Here is a 12,071-nt window from a genome sequence, read left to right on the forward strand (position 1 = left end):
TGGACAGCAAGCTGGAGCAACATAAAATTTTGCATTAAACTTGAAAAGTTTGCTACAGAGACATTGAGTGTGCTTTGGCAAGCTTACAGTGATGAAGCAATGGTTCATACGCAATGTTTCAAGTGGTATGGGTGTTTCAAAAGTAGAAGAACATCCCTAGAAGACGACAAGTGATCTGAAATACCTGCTACGAGTATCACTCCAAGAAATGTGGAGAAAATTCATCAGCTTGTGCATGAGGATCATCAGAGGACAGTCAATGGCATTACTGATGCTGTTGATCTGTTGTATGGGTCCATGTTGGCAATCCTAACATCTGAATTGAACATGTGGTGTGTCTCTGCCAAGTTTGTCCCCCACCTGCTGACCACTGAGCAGAAAGAACATTGCATTGAAGTCTGTCAGGATCTCTATTAGTGTGTCACTGATGACCTATCCTTCATGTCAAGGATCATCACCAGTGACAATGAAGTAGTAGTTGAGTGACTGAGATGAAGTAGTAGTTGTCGCAATGGAAGAGCCCTTCATCTCCATGACTGAAGATGGTATGACAGAGCTGCAGCTCAATCAAGAGCATGCTCATTGTTTTTTTCAACATCTGCAGTATTGTGCATTAATGATTTGTCCCCCAGGGCCAGACTGTTCATTGAGAGTTCTGTGATGTTTTGAAGCATTTGAAAGAAGGCATTCAGCAAAAGTGACTTGATCTGCCGGACATGAAGAACTGGATTCTTCATAACAATAATGCACCCTTTGAGCTGCATTTTCATCTTGCAGAAAAGATGGAAGTCCACAGGTGCTAAATCTAGTGAAATGGACAGGTGCAGAAGCGATTTAGCACCTGCGGACTTCCATCTTTTCTACAAGATGAAAATGCAGCTCAAAGGTTGCCGTTTTAACACTCTTGTTGAGATCAAAAGTGAATTGCAGAAGGTCTTCGACTTGCTTATGGATAACAACTTCCAAGCCAGATTCCAAAAGTGACAGGAATGCTGGGACCTGTGTATTGCTACACAAGATGACCATTTTGAAGATGGTGTTAAAACTTAGGCAAATAAGTAATTTTTTTATTAAACATAACTAGTCCAGGAACTTTTTGATGCCACCTCATATAAATACAAACCCTTTTGGAAATGAGGGGACAGTTGTTTCTGCTTTCGGACACTGCACATCTTTCTATTTCTAGCAAATAACTTCTTCCTAATGTTCACAACAGATGCAATTATTACCAAAAGTGCACGGATTTTGTCATTGTTATTTTCCCCTTACTACTGTAAAACAGCTGTCAACTACAGACTTTTGTGTACTGATCCAAATGTTGTATTCACAGGAAAATAAAATCTGTAAGAAATAATTTACTTCTTTCTGTTGATTTTTTATGGTGTATTTTACACTCATGAAGTTTAAATAATCTAACTGTAACATAACCTGTTACAGATTTCTTGTTTCCAACACTTTGCATTCAGAGTGTGAAAACAGGTTTTTCTAAATATATAAATGTTTCTGTGGTTGCTACAAATTTTGTGTGCTCACTTTCAGGCTGTTAGGCAACTCACTGTAATACACACACACACACACACACACACACACACACACACACACACACACGCACGCATGCACGCACACACACACACACACACACACACACACACACACACACACACACACAGTATACCAACTACATATAGAATTGTGTTTTATGTAATTATAATGATAGGCTTTCTGGCTGACATTCTTTATAATTGGTACAGATTACTTGAACTTATGAATATATAAAACTCAGACATCACATCTCTGACATTCCCTTTACAACCTTGTCACATGATATGATAGCTATGACTCCTCTCAACAAACTCTGAGCTGTTTTTCAAATAGAGTCTGTATGATTTAATGAGGAATATCAAATCATTTACAGCTAAAGCTCCCTCAACAAACTACCTACTGATTTTAAAATAATAAACACACAGGACACTGATGGAGCTTCTATTTAGCCATTTGACCTAATTCATTTACAGCAGCCACATCTCACGTCAAGAAACTACCTACTGTCTTTAAAACAATGGATGGAGTATCATAATACTTTTATCACTTTATTCAGTGTGTTGTAGCTTGAAAATCAATGTTCTATATAGTTACTTGACCAGTTAAGGGTAATAACATATAATGGGAGGCAAGGTTCTGGATATCGGTTGAATATCGCCTTTCTCCCATTAATTTCTTATTCTTTGTGTTGCTAAGGCTCCAGCAGTCGAATAAAGAAGTATTAGACAAAACGCAGGTTCTCCATTAGTATTTATTTACAATATATACACAGGTGCAGCCATCTCATGTGGTATGAATTCATTGTTCTCCATTACGCGGGCCATTGCCTCAGGAGATGCGACAAGTGGACTAGCCTAGAAGCTTAGCCAGTGAAGGGTCCTCTGCTAGCAATCGTAGCAGGAAAAGTGAGAACGAACCTCGAGGTTTCTTTCCTTTTATAGTTTTGCCATCGCAAGCCTTGTTGTGAGCTTGCACATGGCAAATGGATGCAGGTGAGGTCTCGCTCCAGTCTTGGAGATGGCAATGGCTGCCCCGAGATCTCACCCAATATGGCGCTGATTGCTTGTGCTGCTACAAACTATTTCTCCTCAACAAACTTTCAAATCAGAATCTTTCATCATACATTTCTAGCCAGTACACTGGTGTTCTGAAGAGTCTAATATATATGTGCAGTAGTTACTGAAGTTGTGTATGACAAAGTTTCAGAATAAGAAATAAAAAACCTTTGAATTACTTTCTAAATTGGATAATTTTTTTCTGTGTGTGCTACATTGATGTGGGGCCATTTTCACCCTTATTTTGGAGAAAAACACTTTCCATCTTGAATATTTTCACCATCAGACAATTTTCAAAAAATATTTTCAGATATGGCATCCATTGAATTGGTTCTAAGATGAAACTTCTACAAAAAATAGTTGCAATATTTACATCTTCAACCCACCTCAGAAAAACATTCTACAGATTTAAAATATAGAAAAGAAAAGAAACTGACAATTACATTGATGAAAACATTTACAGAAGTAGACATTTGTAGTTTGACAAGGTTCACAAGTAGTGACAGTCATAATTTTAATAACAGCTTCCTTTGTTAGTGTGGCCAACTAGAAAGAGTCACTGAAAAAAGTCAACAAAAAAAAATAGTATTGCCTCCAGTCCCAGAAATACATAAGAATTTAACTAGGAGGAAAGAAACATAATTTACATCCGTTTTGCCAATAGTGTAGGTAAGCTGCTCTTATTTGTTTTTATGTATTTTTACACGCACACACACACACACACACACACACACACACACACACACACACACACACACACACACAGGTGAGTACATAAGTGCAAAGCAAGGTGGAAAAGATTGTACTTGAATACCAAAGATAGTGTAATATGTTTTTATTAAAGCTGCAAAATTATTGCCGTTTTGTGATAATATTGCAGCTTTAATAAAAGTATATACAGGGTGTGTAAGATATTTGAGGACAGATTTATGTTTATAAAAAAATAGATATATAATAACAGATAATAACTTTATCAAAAGATTCTATGAGGATAAAAATAAACCTTCTTTTCTATAATGTTATTCAATAAAACCACCTTCAGCTTCAACAGCTGTTTCTATACGAGATTTAAATCATCTACATGCTCGAATCAAGTGGTCCTGGTTCATTTTGGACATTACTCTGACTATGGCAGCTTTTAAAGAATCTTTGGTGTTATGGGTGTGTTCATTGACCTCTCTCTCAACAATGCTCCACCTGTAATAGTCCAATGGATTGAGATCTGGGGAATTAGGAGACCAAATGTTAAGGGTTATGTGATCATGAAAATTTTCAGCCATCTATTCCTGTGTTACTAGACCCATATGTGATAGTGCAGAGTCTTACTGAAACACATATGGCCTTCCATTGCATACACAGTCTATCCAGGGTTTAACAGTTATTTCCAAGACTTCAATGTAGGTAGCAGAGTTAACTTTAAGGCCTTGTGGAAAGAAGTAAGGAGGCATCACATGTCCTTCATTGCTGACAACCCCTAAAACCATGACAGTTGCAGGAAATTTTGTATGCATAATACTTGGAACTTCAGAAGGGTCTGCATATAACCATCTGTCATTTCTTCTGTTAACTTTTTGATCTTAGTCAAAGTTTTCCTCATTTGAGAAAAACCAAATCAAATCTTCTGCTGGATTTTTCAATTTATTTAAGAACCTTTAGATCTGATGTAGGAATTTTCTTTTGTTTTTTCTAACAAATTGACCTTTCCTCATCATATAAGACTTATATCTCATGTCTTTGTGGGCTGTTCCTTCTGACATGGAGATCATTTGCAATTGACCTCATGGACTTCCTGGGATTGTAATCAATGGTCTGTTGAACTTGCTGGATAAATTCAGGTGTTCTGAAGATTTCAAAGCATTTAGAATGCTTTTTATGCTTTGATACTGGTGATACATTTCCAGCTTCAAACTCTAGCTCCTTACAAACTTTGTAAACGAAAGATCTGGAAACTTTTAAAAATTAAGATATTTCTAAATCACTATGCTCAGCCTTTATAATCACAATAACAGCACACCTCTTCATTTCTTGAGTAAGCTGAGGGTCTGCCATTATTATTTTCTGAAACAAAGATTATACAGAGTTAGTAAAAATGCAGCAATGACCCAAAAAAGGTATGTCCTCAAATATCTTATGCACCCTGCATATATATCTTTAAATCTTTAAATTGTTTCAGTTTTAAAATGTATATATATATTTCAAGATTTCTTGTCAATAGAGAAAGAATCAGTTTCTAACCTAGATCCAAGGCTTCTTCACTGGAATTTCAATATCAACAACAGGGTATTTTTGTTTGTATGTATGTATGTATGTATGTGTGCAGATTTGTATGTTTTGTTTTATGTATGTATTCTCATGCATATAGTTACATATCTAGACATGCTCTTATATATTTAAATGATAAACTTCTGGAAAGTTTTACAGATTTTTACATTTCCAGTGATGGATTGGATCTGTAGTCCTCAAAATAGCTTTCTCCTTACTGGTTTTGAGAAGCCTAATTTCTCAAGATTCGTATTTAGGCAGTGTGTTACATATCTCAGTGTTCCAATAATTACAGGTATAAACCTGAACTTATAATCTGGATAGAGTAATTCCAGATTTCTCAATAGTTCAGTATAGGTGTTCTCTTTTTCACTGATTTTTAGCTTTATGTTAACATCTGTTGAGCAGCTGATTTCCGCCACTGTACACAGTTTCTCTTCTATCCCAAATCATTATATCAGGTCTGTTGGGCTTACGTTTTATTGAGGTTTTCACTGGTACATTCCACCAGTATTCCTTTTTATTATGAGTGGCTATGGCTTCTACTATATTGTGGGTTCTTATTTCTTTGTCATGTATGTATGTATGTATGTATGTATGTATGTATGTATGTATGTATGCATGCATGCATGTATGTATGTATGTATGTATGTATGTATGTATGTATGTATGTATGTATGTATGTATACAAATATATATCAGATGTATAAAGTTAAAACATTGTCTAGTTTTCCCGTTTTTTATCATTGTATTTAAAATGTTGAAGTGTTTTAAGCATTAAAAAAAATTTTGTAATATTTATAAAGTTGAATTAGTGCTTTCATATGTTTGTAGTAATCATCAAATTTCAAAATGTATTTAACTAATAGTTGAGTTCTTGACAGCTGTAATAAAATGACTGACTTCTTCCTTTTTATACCTCTTAGAAGGCTCCAAGAAGCTGAGTTTTTGGAATACAGTTTTGACCAATCCTCATGCAGCTTAAATGTCATGTTTGCCAGGTGTACTGATATTACTGGCATAGATCCCACCTTTATTTTAGCCATTTAGCTTGTAGCTCACATGTAATGGTTTTATGAGTGAGAAAGTTTAGTTGGTTTCAATTGTTTTTATTTCAATTGGTTTGTATTCATATGTTAAAGATATTTTTTAATCCACATCATTAACTGGTTGTTATAGTTTTGTTGTTATTTCTGTTCAGAACAGGTTTGAACATTTTAATAAAACGTTTTTCTTTTATCTTTCTTCCAACCTCACTTATGTCATGTAATTTGTGGAAAGGAAAAATTAGAAGCATGTTTTGACCACATGTTTCTATATGTTTGCGCAATGGAATTTGGCAAACATTAGTGTTTCGGATTTGTTGTCTGTGAACTCATGAGTGTTCCAATAATGTATTCCTTATCTTGCCAATATCTAGTTCTTCACAATTAGGGCAGCATTTAATACAGTATTTCTGTATCGAATTTCTGCTTTTGCTGTTCATATCCGCATGTGTGAAAATCTGTCCATTTTTTGTTCTAATGGATCTACCAGTATGCATGTATTGACACATTCCATATCTGCTATCATTACACTAGTATACTGTTTGTTCATCTTGTTTATTTGTGCTGAATTTTGCCTTTGTTAATAGTTTCTCTAGGTTATGTCATTGCCTTTTGCTTAAGATAAGTGTTTGATTAGTTATTATGTTATTTTAATTTTTCACTTTGTTTCATGATTGGCAAATTTGTTTTGATGATGTTTAAAATGTTTTAGTGATGCAGATTGTGTGTTACTAGAAATAGCATTGTGATCTGTTGATGGATTTGTCTTTCTCGTGTTGCCCTAAGTTGTTCTGTAGATATCTCTTTTACCTATTGTATGCTATCTTCTATAAGTAGGTGAGGGTAATTTTGCTTGAGCAGAAATCATTTGAGTTCTATAAGTCCTGAGTTCCATAAGTTCTGAGTTCTTTGAGTTCTATAAGTTACTGGTATTTGGATCATCTACTATAGTACAAATTTTCCTGGCTGGACAATACAGGATGTTGTGTTTTGTGTGTGTTAGGTGGCATGATTTGAAATTCGTAAAGTCCAAATGAAGTAATTATAGCAGTTTTAGGAACATAAGCCGGTTCTATAGGAACATAAGCCGGTTCTATAGGAACTTATTATAGACACATACTAAATAGATTTTCAAAAAAACAGTACAACTATATAAAGAACCTGAGAAATCAAGGATATGAAGAATTGAATATTTATCAAGAACGATTAAAGCATTCAATTGTCTGTAGTCTCCACAGAGATACCAATCTCACTTAGTTTTCTTGGGAACCACATGCAGTGGAGAAGGCCAATTACTACAGGAAGATCAAATTATTCTGAGCTCCAACACGTTGCTAAAATTTGTCCTTTGCCACTTTTAGTTTGTCACCAGTGGGTTGTCCAAGTCACAATGAAACAGGAGGTCCCTAACTGATGATATGGTATGTAAAAGGGCGAACAGGATTCCTCTAATAAAAAAGGTTGCGAGTGATGTCTGGAAATTTTTTAAGAATCATGTGATAATGATTAGATGAGGAGGGTACAATTAAAAGTGGACTGACAGTAGCAGATTCAATGCTCATGAACATTGTACTGACAGATTAGATTTTTCACCATGAGTGGAAAGAGGAGAAAAGCTAACAGCTTGTTAAGTAGTTGCTGTTGGTTTTCCTGATTTGCATAAAAATTTTACAGACAAAATGCTACATGCTGCTCATGTATCTACCAGGAACCAACATTTGGAAAGAGTATTGAAAATATAGGATGTGACTTATTGAAAGCACACCAAAAAATGTAGTCATGCTTCCTTGGAGCAGTCATTTGCCCATGTTTGAGTGACTGATTTGAAAGAATATAGTTGAATGCATTTGTGTGCTTTAGCACCAAGGTTTTGGTATCAAACAAATGTAGTAACTCTCCCATGAGGACTGAATGAACGATTTTGTGAGGTCCTTTAAAAACAAGAATTTGAGTGCGCTGAATATTGAGGTAACTATCATTATGTGAATCTGTCTGTTAGTGTCTGAATTTTGTCTTCAGTCATCTTACAAAACATTGCCAGTTCAGAAGAAATAGAAGATGTGAAAGTAGGAGGATGAATTTCTGTGTTAGAAGTATTGGAAAAAGAAATATCCATAATACCATCTGCTAATTCAACCAACTGAATAGTAGAGCTCTGCTCTCTTATAGGTGCTAAAATAGCTTCCACATTTGACAGGAAGTGGAATAAAAAGGTTATGTCAAAATCAACTCTTCAAGTGGGTTATCGTCAAATAATTCTTTTACTTTTCTCAAGAGTTAGGAAGGCTTTGTATCTCCCAAGACTTCATTGTGAAGGAGCTAGTAAAAAGCATTTTTGTCTGGACATAGAAGTTTATAACATATAAACATGTACATCTTTTAGAATATTGTCATTTTATAAGATTTTGCTGGCAAATTCTTAAATTAACTTAAACATTTATTTATATAAAAGAAAATTACTGGAAAACTTTCTAATTCTTCCAAATCTTACTGTTAAAACTATATTCAAATCATTTGTGGGGAATTTTTTTTATCACAGCAACTGATTGTGCACCACAAGGTTTAGCAGAACCTACTGAAAGAAGCCAGCATGCTCGCAGCATTACCATTGGTGATGAGGAAGCTACAGCACTGGGGAAGTCAAGTGCCCTCACAGGCATCACCTGACACCTCAGTGAGGTAATTTTTATGTAAAGGAATATATATAATAACTTCATGGTTAGTGGTCTGGTCCCTCCAAATGTCGCAAATACAAGTTGGAAGATATAATTCACTGTCATGTCCTGATACTTCAGGGTTTTCTTTTGTTTGGCTATGGAAGCAGTGACACTCCCATTAATTGCAGCATCCAAGATGTAGGAGAGAGCAAAGGAGTTGCAGACTGTGGCATCACAAATGAGTCATCTACCTCTAATCCAGGAACAGAGGGTAAGATCATCTGGTCTCTTTCCATCACTTCTAGATAATCCTCATGGTTCTAGAACTGAGGGGATATTAATCCAAGCCAGGACCCACTTAGTTTAGCTTAGTATGTTGAGCAAGGTGACTAGCATTTAAGTGGCAAGACAGACTGTAAAAACCTGTAGCATTGAGGGTCCTACCACAGTGGTATCTCAGTCCCCTACAGATGTCAGCTCCCACTCTGAGTGCAATGGAGATGTGGAGTTCATCTAGACTGAGTAAACCTTCAATGTTGGCCACAGGCAGGGCAACAATCCAGTCCCCTGAGAATTATGCACTAGCTGAAAGTAGCCGGCACCTTGAAAATTGATCAGATTGATCAAGGAGAGAGTTGAAAGTGGCACCTGAATGCAGATTGTTCCATACTTCCTGTTTCAATCTATACTCCGCTGCAACCGAAACTGACAAATCCAGTTCTCTCCACTGTGATAGAACTTCATCTATCTCCTTGTTGGAATTAGTCTATGCTGGAGAGGAGATGATGTTACCTACCAAAGGGGAGCAAGTGTGGATGGAAGAAAGAAAACAAAGAAGAGATAAAGATGAGCACTTGTGCAGACTTAGACCTCCAAACTATTTGGGCAATGCAGCTTGATCACAGGAGTCTGGGGAGAGTTTGACTTTGACCAAGTGTTTGAGTTTCCTGAAGATTAGGTCATCAAAGTATTGGAAGGATGACAGGAATTGTAAGAGAGACTAACTCTCAGAAAATACAATAGCTTAGGAATTGACAAGTAATTCTAAGAAATTTTGTTTGCCACAAAATGAGTTTGAGTTGCACAAGCCAAATTACTGCATCCCTGGTCCATGGAGGAGTAACAAAGGGTAAAGCAGCCTGAATAGTTGGGTTACCACTATTTCCAGAACAAACAGACAGGACAAATAAAGTTGCTTTATTTAAGCGCAAATTATTTGGAATCACTCTACTGAAAATCATATGAAAAGACTATATCCCAAAATCATGCATTCAAAGGTAGTCAAAATGTTCCTCAGCATTGAAATGTTGGTTTTAACTGTTATGCCACATGGACTTAATTTTTTGAGTGGGAAATGCATGTCTGACTTGTTAATAGACAATATTATTAGTATATCAAAAGTTGATAGTTGTGGTGATGAAAACTGTGAGCTAATCATCAGTGGCATATGGTGGTTGTTGTCATTGGGTGTGCTATTACACTGACCATACTATAACTAACATTGGTATTACTCAAATTAGGCATACAAACTGTGTATTTCTATTCAAAATGCAGGATCCAAAATGTAAATAATGTAAACTTAATTCAATTGGGATACAGAAATATTGCACTAAAATAAAATGAATTAATAATACCCTATAAATTGTAAGCATTCTAAAATAAGCCATAATTTTCTTATGTGCCCACACTGAAAAACCTGGAGCTGTTGGGGTTATCCAGAAGTGATGGAAAGAGACCAGATGGGCTTATCCTCTGTCCCTGGGTTAGAGGTAGGTGCCTCATTTGGGATGCCACCTTCTGCAACTCCTTTGTTCCTTCCCACATCCTGGATGCTGCAATTAATGTGGAAGTCACTTTTTCCATAGCTGAATGGAAGAAAACCTTGAAGTATCGGGACATGACAGCGAATTATCTTTTCCAGCCTGTGGCATTTGAGATGTTAGGAGGGACTGGGTCACTAACTGTGAGGTTTTTCAAACCTAATATTGTAGTATTGCTGGTATAAGTAGACCCAGTTGATAATACCTATAGGACACGGGTATTACATACTGAGAGCAACTGACAAGTTCTATCCAATTCTGTAGGCTCTGTCTTTTTCTATTTTAGAAAAGGCTGGGATTGACCTTGCTTTTGATAATATTACCTCCATTTAGTTTGGTTTCAAGCAACTTCTAATCTGTATTTTTTCTTCTTTGGAGACTTTCTCTCTCATTTTCATTTCCATTGCCTTATCTTGCTGCACTCTTAGAAACTCGTATCCTTCATTATTTTTCAATGATATAATGATGTTGTTTGGTGGTATCTTTATACCATTGGGCTTAACCTTTTGAATTCTCTTCATAATTAAAACTGCACAATTATTATACCCAAACTACTTACCAAAAGCTTTGCTAAATTCTGTTACTATTTGGATAAGAGAAGCTAGGGTTTTTCATTTTGGTGTATAGTTTAAGGGTATCCCCCCACTACCACATATATATATATATATATCTGTTATATACGACTGAAGTGAGGCGCAATGGCCCAGTTGTTAGGGCAGCGGACTCATAGAATCGCGGTTTCGATTCCCAGACCGGGCGTTGTGAGTGTTTATTGAGCGAAAACACCTAAAAGCTCCACGAGGCTCCGGCAGAGTATGGTGGCGAACCCTGTTGTACTCTTCCACCACAACTTTCTCTCACTCTTACTTCCTGTTTCTGTTGTGCCTGCAATTCAAAGGGTCAGCCTTGTCACACTGTGTCACACTGAATATCTCCGAGAACTACGTTAAGGGTACACGTGTCTGTGGAGTGCTCAGCCACTTGCACGTTAATTTCACGAGCAGGCTGTTCCGTTGATCGGATCAACTGGAACCCTCGACGTCGTAATCGACGGAGTGCCAACAACAACAACAACAACAACTGAAGTAATGTTAGATTAAAATAGGCATTTGGGCATTTAATGCTAGTTCATTTCATGATAGGCAAATTTACTGTGCTATTCATCCTGAAATGTTATCTCCTACAGACATGTTGCATAGATGAAAATTACCCTAGCAGCAGCTGGTAAGAGTGCTAGATGCATTTCTGCTTTTTTCTAATTTTTTTTTTTGTAGTTTGAGAATTCCTTTTAACTACATATAAAAAGCAATCAGTTCTATATAGGCCACCTTGAATATGTGTTAACTTGGATTTTAGTTTATACTAGCAGAAATACCCGGCTTTGCCCGGGTTAAAGAGAATAATGAAATCAAAAAACGCCGTCTAGACTACGCAACCCTCAACTGTTAGTAGCTACGATACCATATTTCTACATTAATAACTCTCCAATCCATGCCAGCATGGAACATAGACATTAAGTGGAATGCCAGTCTCTCATCTAGGAGGGCCTTGAAATCAATGTTACCAACTGGGGACTATGTGTGTCGCAGTGATAATAAAAAGACCCAAAGGAGGTCTGCAACGAAATAATTTTACTCAACACTTTGCAAGTGAATCAGTGGAGGCAAAGATGCGTCTCATTTACTTGAC

Source organism: Octopus bimaculoides, chromosome 16, assembly GCF_001194135.2.
Source record: "Octopus bimaculoides isolate UCB-OBI-ISO-001 chromosome 16, ASM119413v2, whole genome shotgun sequence".
Taxonomy (NCBI): Eukaryota; Metazoa; Mollusca; class Cephalopoda; order Octopoda; family Octopodidae; genus Octopus; species Octopus bimaculoides.